This window comes from Scardinius erythrophthalmus, assembly GCF_964197995.2.
Source record: "Scardinius erythrophthalmus genome assembly, chromosome: 14".
Lineage (NCBI taxonomy): Eukaryota > Metazoa > Chordata > Actinopteri > Cypriniformes > Leuciscidae > Scardinius > Scardinius erythrophthalmus.
This window is the reverse complement of record NC_138234.1, coordinates 2,495,839-2,514,399: the sequence shown is the minus strand read 5'-3', so window position 1 is coordinate 2,514,399 and position 18,561 is coordinate 2,495,839. Positions and strand designations below refer to the sequence as shown.

Genomic DNA, 18,561 nt, shown 5'->3' with positions numbered 1-18,561 from the left:
GGGTGAACTCTCTCTATCGCCCCTTTGCGCAACAGTTTCGCTATTTCTGTATGAAGCAGATGGGCTTCAGAGGACGGCGAAGGAACTGAAGCGAATAGCCCCGTATTACTGTGATCAGTACCCATTTCGACACGCCCGGAATAGCTTTCCATGCATCTGCACTCATAGCTAGGGGTCGAATGGCCTCTGGGTCTCGCCCGCTGCTCTGCGCGGGGCAGGAGACTCGAAGCGAGTGCGCTGTCGGTGTTGGGGAGCGGGGGCTCGCTGATAGCGACGACCGGCTGAGCAGTGCTCACAGACACAGTCTCTGGCATGGGGGTGTTTACAAGCGAGTGTGAGCGCTGAGGAGTGGGCACAGGACTCTTCATTAACACACGGCCGTTGGAATGGGGCTTTATGAGATCTAGACCCTGAGTATGTGAGACAGAGCGGGCAGTGTGTAGGCATGAGCACTGGGGAGTGGGCACATTTCCTACGTTTAACACTCGAGCGGCAACCGCACGCTTTATGTGAGTGTGCTCTGTGGGACACACAGGGGAGATCGTGCTTGTGTGTAGACATGAACACTGGGACGTGGGCATATTCACTACACTCATAACACTGCCGGCGTGGGCCGGATGACCAGACATTGAGCTCTCTTTGCGAATTATCTGGGTCGCCGTAAAAACGGCGTTTGGGTGCAGGCGAGCGAGTTGAAGAACTGGCTCGTTGGCTGCGGAAAACACTACTGCAGTAGCCTTGACTAAGGGGACTGGCAGAGGAAGGCAGAAGAGTTTGGACGGTGGTCCGGCTGCGGCGGGACTCAGCCGTCTCTTCCTCCCAGCGCGTGCTAGGAGGACTTCGCAGGCTCCGGTTTCAGAGAAACTCTAGGCCGGGGACCCCGCGGGGCTGCGCTCTTCGTAGCGTGAAGGGAGAGGTCTGTCGCGCTGCGCAGGTCCGTCAAAGCGGTCTGATCCGGGCCCTTTTCATCCAGCTGACGGAGGAGATCGGCCTGGAAAATTTGTAGGACCGCCATGGTATGCAGGGCTGAAGCGGCTTGACCAGCGGCGGAGAAAGCGCGGCTGACAAGGGCTGAAGTGGTCCTGCAGGCTTTAGACGGGAGGGCAGACTTTGAGCGCCATCTCGCGGATGGGGGGCAAAGGTGCGCTGCGACCGCCTGTTCAACCGGAGGGATGTTGATATATCCCTTCTCCGCGGCTCCGTCCACGTGCGAGAGGGTCGCCGAGGCTGGAGAGCAAAGCCTGGCTGAAACTGGAGCGTCCCACGACTTAGAGAGCTCTGCGTGGAGCTCTGGTAGAAAGGGCGCTGATCTGGACGTTGGCGACTGGCGGCGGCTGGGCAAGAAGAACCCGTCGAGCCTGTTCGTCGCGGGCGCCGCAGGCGGGGACCATTCGAGGCCCAGGTTGTCGACGGCCATAGTGAGGAGGCGGAGAAGCTCAGCGTCCACACTGGCATGGGTCCTACCAGACTCGCGTGTAGAAGAAGAGGCGGAGCGGTGAGAGCCGGACAACCCTTCGCTATCTGACACCATTAGAGAGCAGCTGTCCAGTAAAGCGTCGTCTTCCGCTTCATCCCCTGAGGCGACGGCATCGCGGGCGAAAGCCGGCGGCTGCGCGTCGGGAAGCGGGGGCGGAGAGGGAGAGAGCGAGGCTCGCGGGAGGGCCTCCGGCAAAAGCCTGGCTCGCGTCTCGGTCTCCGGTGGTCTCTGAGAGCGGCGCTTCTTCTTGCGCGGCCCAGAGACTGGAGCCGCAGGAATTGTGAGGCATTTTGAAACAAACGCCTCTGCTCTTTTAGTAGTGTCGCGTGAACGACCACACACACACACACACACAGCGAGAAAAGGATATGTGTCGCCGGATAGCTGAGCTGGCACGGCAGGCTGAAGGCGGCGAGAGATCGTCCGGCTTCCTCGGGTGCTGTCCTGGCTCGGTGCTTTTTCGACGGCGGCGGCTTCTCTCGGAGAACAGCGATGCGAAGAGACAGAAATCAGAGATTTTAGCCTCCGAGCCCTCCTTATATACTCATTGGGCGTGACGTCACGCGGGCTCACTGGTAGGCTTAAGCAGTTGCCGCGCGGCAGACTATGAGCGCGCAGTATTGCCCGCTCTAGCTCTGCTGAGCTGCCTGCTGCACTGCGTTGACAATATATGAAAAATTAGGATAATTTTTGGCTTCAGTATCTCGAGAAAAAGATGACTTTTCCCGTAGCGTAAGCTAGCTTACGCAAATACGAGAGAACCTCTCGTAAGAGAACTACTTGCATCATGTTTAGTGCAATGTCATTTTGAGTAAGCATGCATTTCTTGGATGTCTGATCTGTTCTGTGTATGGTTGGATAAGTTACAGAAATCTCTAAATAAATTGATATGATTTTGGGTTTGAGTAGTTTTTCACATGTTGATGATCCCATTTTAGGGATTCACTGATTTCCAATTGATTTATTTTATTTCTTTCCCCAGCCAAAATATTAATACAATTTCTTTCTGATCCTAAACTTTTGAACGGTAGTGATTAATATTACAAAATATTTATATTTCTGTTCTTTGTAACTTTCTATTAATCAAAGAATCCTGAAAAAAAATTTGAGCATCAAATCCTCATATTAGAATGATTTCAGAAGGAGTAATGATGCTAAAATTCAGCTTTGGTCTCAGGAACAAATGATACTTTACTATATATTTACATATAATTATTATTTTTTTTAATTGTAATAACATTTCACAACATTACTGTTTTTTTAATGCAGCCTTTGTGAGCAGAAGAGACTTTTAAAAACATGCCTGATAAAAGTTGCTACTGGGAATGGCATCGAATACTACATCAAACTCTTTAGTAGTTACAGGGATCTTATAATGATTAAGGAATTCACAGTAAAGATATGTTCATTTCTTAAATAACTGTCTGACCAAAATTATACCGTTATTGTACCAGTTTCTGTAAAATAAAGATTAATTTTTAAACGTAATATATATTTTTTTTGTTCCAAATCACAGAGTTGAGTGGAGAAAAGTTATGCTTAAAACTGTGTTTTTGATAATCTATCATTTATTTCGTCTCGCGGTGATGACGTCACCACTTGACTTTCGCGGTCGCGTGTCTCCTGAGGCTTTTGAGGTAAACAGTTCTCACGTTAAATCTCGTAACTGCACAATAAAGTTTACTCAACATATTACGGGGTCTATTCAGAAAGGTTTTCATCGTGTGTCTTTCTTTTCCCATACAAAACGGTAAGATGTTAGCGAACTACTTTGTTGTTAAGAAGTTATTAGGGAATCGGATTCATATGGACAAATTACAAGGATTGATAATGTCATCAGCGGCTGTCTTTATATTTACATTTATATTACTGTTGTTATATTTTACTGTATCATTCTTGTATTCTCTATATTATTGTTGAATGAGTATTGATAGTCTGTGGCTCATCACTATTATCAGAGCAGCTGAAAAGCCTCTTTATTTCATGTCAATAGATCCTGTTTTCTCCTCATTCATTATGCTGATGTCTTCAGATCTGTAAATTACAGATTTGAGCAAACGATACGATCAGCTATTGTGACATCTACAAGATATAGGTAAGTTTTATAATGGCTTTTATTTCAATAATCTGTGATGAACCATGTTTCATATGCAACACAACAAACAAACAAAAGTTGAGTTAACTGTATTGGTGCGCCATTTGTTTCTTGCAAACCTGTAAATATATTTGTATGTTTTAATCTTTTTTTTTTATTCTTATTTTTTTATAATGTGACCATAATAATACTTAAAGTGGGTGGACTATTTTTTTTTGCTCAGCAAGTGATTTCTTCTTGATTTAGTTGGATCTGCTCCTCCTCCTTCAGTGAAGCTCCTCCCACTGCAATTCACCAATAAATGCTGGAATATTCCCATCAGCTACAAGTGAAGACGAGCATCAAACCATCAGGAAGAGCTGAAATCTGCAAAGACAGAGTTTATTGAAGGACAGTGAGAACAGGAGAGATCCAGAACACTGCAGAATGAAACACACTGAAGAACAAAGAGGTTGGTGTTTATTCCTGATTCTACATTTGTGAGGCTGAAGAACATTAAAGGGCACCTATTATGTTATTTCATGTAGTGTGTAACATAGAGCTAAGTGAACAAAAACATCCTGCAAAGTTTTATATATGAAAGTTCACCGTAAAAAAAGTTATTGTCTCTCAAAAGTAGGAGTCGACTCTGAGTCAATTTAATGAATCGTTTTTCCAATGAGTCATTTTCCTTTTTGTTGTGACATCAAGACGAAAAATTATCAGTATAATAAAAAAAAATAATAATAATAAAATTATTATTATTATTATTATTATCATTATTAATTCAGGGCTTAAAGTATTCCGGCATGAGGGCTGGTCCGGCCTCCGGCGCAGGCAAAATGTATTTATCAGGCTGCAAATTACAGTCGGAGGCACTTTAATCTGACTTGAATAACACACTGGTCCCCTTCAACCTACCTGTCACCACTATTGCCACCCGCTGGAGAACTCGACTGTTATATATTTGTCCCGATTTTCCGCGCATTTGTGAAAAAAAACTCGCCTTTCCCGCACTTCTTGCTGTCCCTGAATACATCTCACACGCAGCCTCGCTCTAACGTGCTTCTCTCGGAAACCAAAACAATGACTACCGTATTTTCCGGACTATAAGTCGCTCCGGAGTATAAGTCGCATCAGTCAAAAAATGCGTCATGAAGAGGAAAAAAACATATATAAGTCGCACTGGAGTATAAGTCGCATTTATTTAGAAATTTATTTCACAAAATCCAAGACCAAGAACAGACATTTAATCTGGAAAGGCAAGTTATTTAACTAACGTTACACAGTAGCACACAGAACAACAGGCTGAGTAGGTGTCCGGTATGTTAACGCAACACATTAACAGTTATTCAGCTAAGTTACACAATAGCATAAAGAACATATACATGGAAGGCGGAATAGGCTAACATAAGCCAGGGAGTCCAACAAGCAAGTTACCAGTAAACAAGTTCACCAAGCTCCCGCGATCTCATTCCACCACTGTCTATGCATTCCACATCACTGAATCCATTGAATTTTCTTCATATGGTGTCGCTTCTGAATAACTCCGCCAACTAGAGCGCCCTCTCGCGGCTGTAGACGGTAATGTTTTCTCTTGGTTCATCTCAGTCTGAATTAATTTTGATATATAAGTCGCACCTGAATATAAGTCGCAGGACCAGCCAAACTATGAAAAAAAGTGCGACTTATAGTCCGGAAAATACGGTACGTGGATGCTGTAGCTAGTGTTAATGGCTTATTTACAACTTTAAACATCTAAAAGAAGAGGCGATGGGCGCAGGGCAGGTGGAAGACAGGCCTGTTGTTGTGGATTATGCAAAAGAAGTTTTGCAAAATGGACGCTAATGATCGACCAGACGAGTCATCGGATAAAGAGGCGAAGAGCAGCAAGTTCTACGACTGATCCACAGTGAGTGTAGAGTTTAGCTTATTCTGTGGAATAAAGTCGGGTGAACGGGGTCGCTGCGTTGTCGCGCTTATCACCGGCGCTAAAATAAGCACTAAAAGGCTCTGTCGCTCTCATGAATTCATTCGCTGCATTGGATCTGTCCATCCCCGGTACCCCACACGAGAGCACGGTGTCGGACCAGGTTTTCTTAAAAACGGCCAGATTTTCATCCTAGGTCTTAAATTTCATTTAGTCAGGTCTAAAAAAGTGTTTACCCTTGTTCACTTCCTGAAACATTGAAACACATTGAAAGCTCAGTCAACATGAAGGATGGGGGTGCACCCAAACACTACTAATAAATATAAGCTAATGTGTAAATGTCAGTAATTTATCTTTTTTGACTCATTCTTTTTATAAAAAATTATTTAAAGGCTGAAATATGAGGTTTGTCTTTGTATAAAACCTTTTTTGTCAAAACTTTATTTGAACTTGTACATGTTAGTAGATAAGTAGTATTAGTAGTATAAATGTAGTATTAGTACTTTTTGAACAGGATTCTGTGATAACCGTGATAATTTTGGTCACTTTAATCATCTCATCATTTCCTCTCTAGTTATGATCAACTATGATCAACTAAAATTAACAATAATTGTGTTTTTACAGTATAATATGCAAAAGTACAATTTTCTATTAAAAAAAAATCTACCTCTCCCTCTCTCTCTCACACACACACACATCAGATAAGCCTAGATAGATAGATAGATAGATAGATAGATAGATAGATAGATAGATAGATAGATAGATAGATAGATAGATAGATAGATAGATAGATACTCTAATGATCCCGAGGTCTAACTAATCTAACTTGCTATCTAACTAAACTAACTATCTATCTAACTTGGATAATGCGTCTTGTAGGTCTTAAATTTCAATCTTCATGGTCTTAAAATGTCTTAAAAAGGTCTTAAATTTGACTTAATGAAACCTGCAGAAACCCTGATTAACAAAACATGTATGAGACTTAATCCTTTATTTACTAGATAATTTTGAAAAATATTAACTTCACATTTTGGTCTATACTTGTATTTTACCTCCCATATATTTAGTGTTTGCACAAATTGGAGATAAATTGGGTCCAAATGTAGAGTAAATGTGTAATAAAAAATAAATATAGGCGTAGGCTACATTACCTATAAACAGTAGTCTATCTAAGTTTTCTTTTTCCTTTTAAAGTACCGGATCGATAAGGAGTATCGATAAGAGGAGTAGTATCGATAAATACTTAACGATGCCCATCCCTAACAGTGACAGTATCATAATACTTAGTTTGGGGTTGAACTGGAGTGACAGTCCTATAGACTGTGAAAAACTTGCTCTTCTACAGTATATGGGCTCTTCGACTTGCTCTTTGTGTAACCCGATTTGGCAAACCTCGTCAATAGAGGATGACCACTGTATTGTGTGTTTTAGGTTCTCTTTGCCAATAAAATGTATTCAAATCTGAATTACATAACATTGTATTGGCTGTCAATCACGATGGGAGAGTAAAAGAGTTACAGCATGTCCACCATATCTTGTGGGGGTTTTGCATTAAGCCATTTGTGGTGCCCTTACCACATTGTGCCTCATATACTGTAAATGTTAGACCCAGTGACAGGCTGGCATAAATGGCTTGCATAATACTAAGTAAGGAGGCCATAATATTTTTGACTCATGGCTGAAGTTAAGTTTCTCCAGCTCTCCCAAGGTTGGCAAAAAAATGCATCTCAAAATGCATCAGATTGATGCTTTTAAAATATGGAATTTTCAAAATGTTCTTCCCGGGGGATCATGCCCCCAGACACCCCTAAAGGGGTAATATCCTTCTCACCTTTTTCACCCCTGACCCATTTTCATGCCTGAAACGGGCTTGGTAAAAGTCCTGGTTGAGCCACAGAAAGTTCAGGCTCAGGATTTTTTAGACTAAAGGTGAAAGTCTCCCCTACAGCTAATCCAATCAACCTAACGATTCAACGGGCCAGGGGCTCCGAATAGTGAGAATCTCAGTGATCTGACTCATTTAAAACACAATAGAGAAAACAGGACTGGCCGGAAAGGAGACTCTTGCTGGAGACTCAATAATCATCTGAAATCAGTCTACTAAACTTTATCAGTTTATATAGCCTACTATTGCAGTGGAAAAACTAAATTAAACATTAAATACATTTGTAATCCTACACCACCTGGGCATTAGACAATAAATACATCATGCTTCTTTAAATAATGTATACAGTTGTACATAATAATAATGTTCCATTTGAACTAAGATTACAATTTTAACACATAATGAAAATGTGCATGAGTGTCAGATGAATTTATACAGCACAACATCGATGCACCGAAAATATAAACAATTAATTTACTAAATTAAATTAGAACAGAATATACCTTTCTAATAAATAAAAATGCAAAACGAAATAAATCAGAATCAAGTCACAAGATGAGGAGCAAATGTGTGCAAAATGCCTAAAGTGCAGGGGAACATATATTCAAAACACAAGCCAGAAAAATGGAGCGCAACTGGAAGAAAACAAAACTAGAGGTATTTCGCATTTCATGGAAGGAGAGCTCAATTGCATACAGAGAGGCTTTAAAAGCTGCTAGATCTGCTTATTTTTCAACCCTATTAGAAGAAAATAAACAAAACCCTAGGTATTTATTTGAAACAGTGACTAAATTAACGAAAAAGAAAGCTTCAATCCCAGACGTTTCAAGCAGCACAGCAGTAATGACTTTATGAACTTCTTCACTTATAAGATTGATAATATCAGGGAGAAAATTATAACGCAACCGTCTACTACAGTATCGCATCAGGCAGTGCATTGTAGTCTCCCGGAGGAAAAATTTGATTCATTCGTTGCTATAGGAGAGGAAGAATTTACTAAACTCGTTAAATAATCTAAATCGACAACATGTATGTTAGACCCTATACCGACTAAGATACTGAAAGAGATGCTTCATAGATCCTCTTCTTAATATAATTAATTCATCTTTGTCTCTAGGATACGTACCAAAAATTTTAAGCTGGCTATGATTAAACTGCTTGTTAAAAAAACACAACTTGATCCTACAGAATTAGTCAATTACAGGCCGATCTCTAATCTACCTTATCTGTCAAAGATACTAGAAAAGGCTATATCTTCACAACTGTTCATTTTTTGAAAGAAATGATATCTGTGAGGATTTCTAGTCAGGATTTAGACAGTACCATAGTACCGAGACTGCTCTCATTAGAGTCACAGCACTTGTATGCTGATTGAGGACAGGGTTTTAAAGTAGAAAAGGAAAAAGGTAAAATGCAAGTGTAAAAACAAACATAAGAGAGACAAGGAACAGTTCTGAGACTGAACAGGTGATTTGTACATTTTATTTACAAAAAGAATAAGTAATTTACATACCATTGGGTATAAGTGTTTATCTGTCTTCATATAAAAAAGGTGGTTCCTTGTTTTTTTTTGTTTTTTTTCCTTATTACATTAATGTAAAACAAAAAAATATTTGTTATTTTCTTTTACCATTAACATGTGTATTCTGGTATTTCTTTGGAGTTTGGCAAGTTCATTCATTTAACAAGGTACTGCATGAACTGCAGTAAAAGTATTGTGTAATTGGTATAGGGAAAAAGATACTTTACGTTAATTTTCATTTAAAGAAAAAATACTGGCCAAATTCACCCTTCACTGCCGGGAATCCAGGTTTTTTTCTTAATTGGGAAACATTAAAATTAACCCCTAGAGTTAAGAAAAGGGTTACATACAACAGAGATTCTAATTATTGGACAAAAAACTTCCTCACGTAATAATCTAGAATACCCAGATAGCAATTACATGTGGGCCACATGTGGGTATTATCTGGCACATATGGCCTAGATGTGGCATGGCTGAACAGATATGGGCCAAATCGTAGCCATATTTGTTTTGCCATAACTTTAAAATCTGCGGGAAATGCTGTCTTGGTTCACAACTGATTTTGAGGTATATGGCCCAGATAACAACGAACACATGAGGACCATATGTGGTTGAGCTATGGCACACAGTAAGAAACACCGACTTGTGGTAAACATTTGGCTTATACGTGGAAAAACACAGGAATCCTGAAATCAAGTGCGGCAAACATCAGTCGTTCCACACCTCAGGTTGCTATGCATCTTCCCTCCTATTGGTGGAGTGAGACTACGGCGCGAGTTTGACTGCGACGCTGGCCAGCTGACGCCTTTTACTCTGCTTTCCTCACGACTGTGTACATTCAGGTAAGTGATGTTTGGGCATTTTAAAGTCATATAAATTAAATATGCAGCATTATGTGTCAATATTGCATGTTATTATGCGTTTAGTTATTCGTTCCATCGAGGAAGGGGTTGAACTAGCTAATATTTTCCTCAGTTTACTGCTATAACTTACAATAAAGTTTAATGTAACTTAACCGTTAACTTAGGCTATAGCAGTTCGCTGGTTTGCCGTTTTAAATTAAGATGTTTTTGTTTATAAATCAACAGCTCACTGTCGTACACAATAAAATAGTATAGTTTGTCATTGTGTAGTAGCCTATTTGTGAATTAAGGCGACGCGGTCCAATGTCGGTGTTACTGTTTGTCAGAAAACCTAAATCCTAATTTGTGTTCACAATCATTCAACTAATCATAATTATATAAAAATGCCAAGAATAAACACATTAGTACGTGTGCATTATTGTATGTATCTTTATTTAACTCTGAAATGATATTCAACCAAGACTTTTTCTCATGACCTTTCCCTCTTTAAAATTAAAGTTGTAATGTTAACGTTAGGCTATTAGTGTCAAGTCACAATACCAAAATGATGACTTTCGATACAATACCTGAACATTAACATGAACTAATAATGAACTGCACTTCTACTGCATATATTAATATGTGTTAATGTTAATTTCAACATTTACTAACACATTCAATATAAAAAATTGTACTTGTTAACTTTAGTATGCACTGTGAACTAACATGAACAAACAATGAATTGCTGTATTTCTGTTAACTATCAATTAATTGAGCAGCCATTCACTGCCATTATAAAGCTTGGAAGAGGCAGGACATTTTTATAATTACTCTAATTTCTCACGATATAGTTTATCATTTCTCACAATATAGTTTATATACCATGCTATGGTATACTGTCATACCACCCAGCCCTAATGTGTGGTATGGGTGGGGCAATGACAATAATTTCCATATTAAAAACCTAGAAAATATGGTTTCAGATGGAGTAAATAATAGTTTATAGTTCATTTTTGAATATAAAAGCACTTTCATTTTAGGGTGGTCTATTTAAATGCATATTTCAACCACTTACACAAAGTTTTTTTTTCCTATCAGATTACCTATGTGGGTTTGGTTGGTGGCTTTGACCTGGATAACACCGTGTGGAGAGTGCTGAAAGGCACTTTTACAACTGCTGTGGCACGTTATGAATTGGAGAGAAGTCAATGGGAAGATTGGTGTCCAACGCCTGGTCGTAAAGGAAGTTGTCATTGGTGAGACCTTTTTTAGAAGTCACTTTTATTTGTATTGCACTTTGCACAATTCACAACTTTTCAAAACCGCTTTACAGAACATTGTATTTTTATTTCTGTTATCTCAGTATCGAACCAAACAACTTTTTTTGTCATTACCTGATCACATCCGTGGCTCACTTAAGTGACTGCATTTTTTTATTTAGAAGTTTTATGTTTTGTTTTTAAAGAAACTTATTTTTTATATATTGTGAATCATAGTGTTTCAATCATATATTTTAAAGCTGTAATCACAATAATAGATTATCATTCTGTCAAAGTCTCATACCAGCGCATGCCTACAACTATCTGTATTTAGTTCATTATCACTGTGTATTTAAAAGGTTAGTTTACCCAAAAATGGAAATTCTGTCAATAATTACTCACCCATGTTGTTCCAACCCCCGTAAGACCTTCGTTCATCTTCGGAACACAAATTAAGATATTTATGATGAAATCTGAGAGCTGTCTCACTCCTCCATAGGCTTCTCTGTTATTGAAACTTGCCAGCCCAGAAAGTTAGTAAAGACATTGTTAAAATAGTCCAAGAATACAGTGGCTGAACCTTAAGTTTATCAAGTGTCGAAAATACTTTTTGTGCGCAAAACAAGCTAAAATAAAGACTTTATATGCTGCTAACATTATTTAAATTCTTCTTTATTGCAGGTGCAGTCAGGCAGAATCCCCTTGGATTCTGGAAAAGATCAAAACATTGCCGACCCTCATTGGAGACTTCTCTGCACATCAACACACTTCTCAACTCTTTACCTTTCAAGTTTGCTTTAACTTTCTCAATTTCTCTTTAAAGTTCTCTTTACCAACTGTGATTTATTTGTATTACTCTCATTAGACTAATAGAACATAACATTAATACACGCTTTGATCGAGTGTTTTGAACTTTGGTGTAAAAAATTAGCTTTGAATGCTATTTATATTATTAATTTGTATTCTTGAATGTTTTCAACTGAATTCTACTTAAAATAAGTACAACTGAGTAGCTGTAATTATGTTTTCTTAAATGTTTTCTTATGAATACTACTGTAATTATTAAATTCAACTCTGTTGCTGTAATTATATTTATTTTGATAAATGTTTTCAACTGAATACTGCTGTAATTAAGTACAACACTTTAGCTATAATTCTTTAAATGCTTGTCAAAATAAATAGTTTTGATTACATTTGTTGTTGAGTGTTTAATTTACCTGTGAGTTAAGACTTTAAATACTGTCAGCTGCATGTGGGCCACATAAGGGCCGTTAGATTTTAACAGAACTCAACCATACTAAAGTTGCATACCAGGCCCACATATGGGCCACATGAATTTGTAGTATTTGGCTCATGCTTGGTGGAGTTATGGCAGTCCTTTGGTTCAGTTCTGGCAAAGGAGATGTGGGCCATATCTGGGCCGGCAAACACAAACTAATCTGGGCCACAGCTCAGCTGTTTATCTGGCCCACATCTGTGCCAAAGGTAATTTGCTGACTGGGTACTGTCTAACACTTGATGGCTGCTCAGTCAAGTCTTCGTCGTCGGTTAGGAACCTGGGTGTGTGTGTGTGTGTTCTCATTGATACCAATCTTTCATTTGAAAGTCACATGTCTAGTATCTGTAAAACCGCATTTTTCCATCTTAAAAAATATATCTAAATTACGCCATATGCTCTCATTGACAAATGCGGAACAATTAGTTCATGTGTTCATGACCTCAAGGCTAGATTATTGTAATGCTCTACTGGGTGGTTGCCCTGCACGCTTAATAAACAAACTACAGCTGGTCCAAAACGCAGCAGCTCGAGTTCTTACCAGAGCCAGGAAGTATGACCATATTAGCCCGGTTCTGTCAAAACTGCACTGGCTCCCTATTAAACATCGCATACATTTTTAAATATTGCTGATTGTTTACAAAGCACTAAATGGTTTAGCTCCGCAGTACTTGAGCGAGCTCTTAACGCATTATAGTCCTTCACGTCTATTGCGATCTCAAAATCGACTGCTGGCGGTAGATCCTTTTCCTATTTATCACCAAAACTTTGGAACAGTCTTCCTAACACTGTCCGGGAAGCAGACACACTCTGTCAGTTCAAAGCTAGACTAAAAACACATCTCTTTGGCCTAGCATACACATAACACATTATAGACTTCTATAATCCAATGTTAGAATTACAATGTTGCAGTTAACAACAGAGCTCAAACTATGTGCTATTTATTTTTAGATATAATAATCAACACTCAAATAAAAAAAATTACTATATAATTAGATTTAGCAAGCAAAACCTGCCACATGTGCAATTTAAAGTACATTTTCTGGTCCAAGTCATTGGACAGAAATGGAATCATTTACTCAGTGGCTGTTTTTTTTCATGACAAATTTATTTAAACATACAATAAATAATCAAAACATTATTAACAGGTTAAGTAAATATAATGAATAGACTAATATAGTGCATATATGAAATGCCTCTCTAAATGCAACACTAAAAGCTGGAGGTAAATGTGAGATATTATTCTCAAGCTGTTTTATTGATATCTTTCCGCAGTTGAAACACTGGTTGAGAGACGTAAGCATATTGATCAATTGTTTCTTCTTCTTCTGCACTTTTTACTGTTAGCAAACAGCATTACAGCATGCCTAGTGTCATGCCCCCTTCTGGATTTGAGCCTGGATCGCCTTTGACTTAATGTATTCGTCGAGCGACTGCATGCGCCGAACCATGACATCCGTACCGAGCGGTTCTGTGTGAATACATGTACCGTTGCACCCCTAAAATATAGTCACAAACTTGCAATGCGCTCCCACATTTTTTTTACAATACTAACTGTCCGTGGTTGGTAGTGATAATAGATGAGAAATATACAGTTTTACACCAGCATGCTGATAATGTTTCTATATTCGACAAAGCCACTAAAGCCTGAACCACTGCCTGAGGCCGCCCTTACATCTCCCTCGCAAAAGCGTTTGCCTTCCCACGTGTAATTTTGCGTTTACTCACAAATATCTCTGAGGTTTTGCGAGTATCAAAAAGTTTCTTGCGGGAACACAAAAGTATTAAAATATTATTTCCTCCCATCATAATATCCAATTATTAGGGGCTCTATATATTTGTGCCTTTAATGAATAAATAAAAATAATGTCTAGTACATTAATGAACCCCTTTCATGGAAAATTCCAGGGACATAATGGATCAAAATCATCATAATCTTGTATAACAGTTGTTTGAACAAAACTCAGTACTTTCTGCCATTACATCTGGGTTTTATATATATTTTTCACTACGTCATTTTTCTTTTATTGATTTACTGAGCACTTTTTTAACTTTAGTTTCAGGCCCGATGGATGAGAATGAAGAAGTGAATAAAGTGGAGAAACATCAGAGAAGATCTCAGAAATCTTTCACTTGCACTCAGTGTGGAAAGAGTTTCACGTGCAAACGTAATCTCAATGTTCACATGAGGATCCACACTGGAGAGAAACCGTTCACATGTGATCAGTGTGGGAAGAGTTTTACACAACAAGGAACCCTTCAGAAACACATGATCATCCACACTGGAGAGAAACCGTTCTCATGTGATCAGTGTGGGAAGGGTTTTACACAACAAGGACACCTTAAGTCTCACATGATCATCCACACTGGAGAGAAACTGCATGAATGTGATCAATGTGGTAAAACATTTTTGAGAGCTTCAAACCTGAAGAGCCACATGACAGTTCATTCACAGGAGAAACCACATTCATGTTCTTTGTGTGGAAAGAGTTTTTCACGTCTGCAGGATTTACAAGGACATCAGAAAATACACACTGGTGTAAGAAATCACATGTGCTTTGAGTGTGAGAAGACTTTTATCACAGCTGGAGATTTGAAACAGCACCAGAGAATTCACACTGGAGAGAAACCTTATAAGTGTTCACACTGCGACAAGAGATTCAATCGGTCAGGACATCTGAAAACACATGAGAGGATCCACACTGGAGAGAAACCGTATCACTGCACTGCATGTGGGAAGAGCTTCACTCAATTATCTACTCTACACAGTCACACAAAAACTCACATTAAGTAGCTTATCTTCAGTTCCAGCACTTTCAAGTGTGATGCCAACTCTCTTTCCTATTAGTTTGTCTAAACCAGCCTCAACCACGGCTGTAGCCAGTTATGAAGTCACGAGGTCCAGACTTCAGTATATTTCTGAGGTGTATATAACAAAGGTTGTGAAATAATATGCTAATATAGTATTAACTCTACTTTAGTGCTGCAAGGATATTGCACAGCTCCAAGATCTTCTCGTCTGAGCTCTGCGGTCTGTCGCCGCTCATCAACATCAGAATATTGAGATGACCAATCAAATTAAAGTAGACAGGCTTTATGTTCACAGAAGCTGCTGAGCGCATGATCTAGCGCTTCAGTTAACGGTCATGAAGTGTGAGATCAAATATAGCTAAACTAAACATTTCATATTTGACAGCTATTTTAGGATAGAAATGATAAACAACCGACAAAAATAATCAGGAAAACTGATGTATATGAATATCAGTTGAGCTTATGTTTATGACCCCGAACCCCCTGAACTACCTCATATCTGGGACACCGGCGATTCTAGAACTCTACAGCCCTGGCCACAACCATCGACAGTATAAAAGAAACATTGTCAACATTTGTCACATTAAATAGTTTATATTTAACTGTGAGATTCACGTCAACTCAAAGATAAAGTTCCTCCCCAAAGAGCAAAATCGCATATATCATTTTGCTTAAAAGTACAAGTGTTTTTTTTTTACTTTTTTTACTAACTGTTCTTGCTCAGGAAGCTGAAGAAGAGGCTGATTGAGATGCTTTATTATCTTGTTAGTCAATAAAGAGAGATATCTGTCTTATTTGTTTCCAGTTTTACTTTCTTTTTGTATTTTAACAGATTTTATAAGGAAGCAGATTGATGGAGGTAAAATACAAGTGATATGAGGAGTTTTATAAAGTAAGAGACTGGCTCTCTGAAAATAAACTCATTGCATTTAGGTAAGAAACGGGATCCATGTTATGTGAGTCTAAAAGTAAACTGAACAAGGTTCCTAACCTGTGTGTCAAGGCAGGGGATTGTGTAATATCAGACAGAAATAGTGTTAATTATCTTGGCTGTGTCCTTGACAATGATTTAAGAGGTGCAAGTATGGCTATGAAAACTTTAGGTAAGGCTAATGCTAGAACAAAACTTCATGCTAGATATGTTAGTTTTCTGGCTAAACAAAATGTAAAACTTGCATCATGTTTAGTGCAATGTCATTTTGAGTAAGCATGCATTTCTTGGATGTCTGATCTGTTTTGTGTATGGTTGGATAAGTTACAGAAATCTCTAAATAAATTGATACGATTTTGGGTTTGAGTAGTTTTTCACATGTTGATGATCCCATTTTAAGGATCCATTGATTTCCCATTGATTTATTTTATTTCTTTCCCCAGCCAAAACATAAATACAATTTCTTACTGATCCCAAACTTTTGAACGGTAGTGATTAATATTACAAAAGATTTATATTTCTGTTATTTGTAACTTTCTATTAATCAAAGAATCCTGAAAAAAAAATTTGAGCATCAAATCATCATATTAGAGTGATTTCTGAAGGATCATGTGACACTGAAGACTGGAGTAATTATGCTAAAATTCAGCTTTGGTCTCAGGAACAAATTATACTTTACTATATATTCACATATTTTATTATTATTTTTTTAATTCTAATACAATTTTACAATATTACTGTTTTTAAAATGCAGCCTTGGTGAGCAGAATATACTTCTAAAAAACTTGCCTGATAAAAATTGCTAATGGCATCAAATACTACAGCAAACTCTTTAGTAGTTACAGGGATCTTATAATGATTAAGGAATTCACAGTAAAGAGATGTTCATTATTCTTATAACTGTCTGACCAAAATTATACCGTTATTGTACCAGTTTCTGTAAATTAAAGATTTATTTTTAAACGTAATATATATTTTTTGTTCCAAATCACAGAGTTGAGTGGAGAAAAGTTATGCTTAAAAATGAGTTTTTGATAATCTATCATTTATTTCGTCTCGCGGTGATGACGTCACCACTTTCGCGGTCGCGCGTCTCTGAGGCTTTTGAGGTAAACAGTTCACACGTTAAATCTCGTAACTGTACTATAAAGTTTACTCAACATTTTACGGGGTCTTTTCAGAAAGGTTTTCATCGTGTGTCTTTCTTTTCCCATACAAAACGGTAAGATGTTAGCGAACTTCTTTGTTGTTATGAAGCTATTAGGGAATCGGATTCATATGGACAAATTACAAGGATTGATAATGTCATCAGCGGCTTCCTTTACATTTACATTTATATTACTGTTGTTATATTTTACTGTATCATTCTTGTATTCTCTACATTCTTGTTGAATGAGTATTGATAGTCTATGGCTCATCACTATTATCAGAGCAGCTGAAAAGCCTCTTTATTTCATGTCAATAGATCCTGTTTTCTCCTCATTCATTATGCTGATGTCTTCAGATCTGTAAATTGACACATTAAGCTAATTTTATTGTCAACAGATTTGAGCAAACGATACGATCAGCTATTGTGACATCTACAAGATATAGGTAAGTTTCATAATGGCTTTTATTTCAATAATCTGATGAACCATGTTTCATATGCAACACAATAAACAAAAAAAGTTGAGTTAACTGTATTGGTGCGTCATTTGTTTCTTGCAAACCTGTAAGTATATTTTTATGTTTTAATCTTTTTTTTTTATTCTTAATTTTTTATAATGTGACCATAAATACTTAAAGTGGGTGGACTTTTTTTTTTTTTTTTTACTCACTAAGTGATTTCTTCTTGATTTTGTCAGATCTGCTCCTCCTCCTTCAGGTAAGCTCCTCCTCCTTCAGGTAAGCCCCTCCTCCTTCAGTGAAGCTCCTCCCACTGCAATTCCCCAATAAATGCTGGAATATTCCCATCAGCTACAAGTGAAGACGAGCATCAGGAAGAGCTGAAATCTGCAAAGACAGAGTTTATTGAAGGACAGTGAGAACATGAGAGATCCAGAACACTGCAGAATGAAACACACTGAAGAACAAAGAGGTTGGTGTTTATTCCTGATTCTTCATTAGTGAGGCTGAAGAACATTAAAGGGCACCTATTATGTTATTTTGAAATTGACCTTTCATGTAGTGTGTAACATAGATCTAAGTGAACAAAAACATCCTGCAAAGTTTTATATATGAAAGTTCACCGTAAAAAAAGTTATTGTCTCTCAAAAGTAGGAGTCGACTCTGAGTCAATTTAATGAATCGTTTTTCCAATGAGTCATTTTCCTTTTTGTTGTGACGTCAAGACGAAAAATTATCAAATTGGCCGCGCCCACTCACTGCGCGCGCAGACACCAGGGAAAACTTGAAAACATCATGGCCCTGTCCCAAATGGCACACTCCGGACTTGTGGACCTCCTCAGAGTCCACACTTTGGTGACGTCATGTAGCGCACACCTATAGGGCCCTTGGCGTGAGTCCACGAGGGCGCATTGAGAGGTATTTTTGGGACAGACTCGATCATCACGCC

The 18,561-nt window shown here is 38.4% G+C and overlaps 2 long non-coding RNA genes across 2 annotated transcripts in view; both read left to right on the top strand.

Annotated features, from left to right (window-relative positions):
* Positions 1-3,062: 3,062 nt before the first annotated feature.
* On the top strand, positions 3,063-16,368 carry LOC308701890. Its single transcript, XR_014031528.1, has 4 exons — positions 3,063-3,227; positions 3,471-3,572; positions 3,819-4,023; positions 14,323-16,368. It is a non-coding gene; the product is annotated as an uncharacterized lncRNA (long non-coding RNA).
* A 726-nt stretch (positions 16,369-17,094) lies between these two features.
* LOC308701463 overlaps positions 17,095-18,561 on the top strand; it is a 30,550-nt gene continuing 29,083 nt past the window's right edge. The window contains exons 1-4 of the long non-coding RNA XR_014031442.1: positions 17,095-17,229; positions 17,553-17,600; positions 17,852-17,871; positions 17,964-18,084. This is a non-coding gene — a long non-coding RNA (uncharacterized lncRNA). The remainder of the gene's footprint in view (positions 17,230-17,552; positions 17,601-17,851; positions 17,872-17,963; positions 18,085-18,561) is intronic.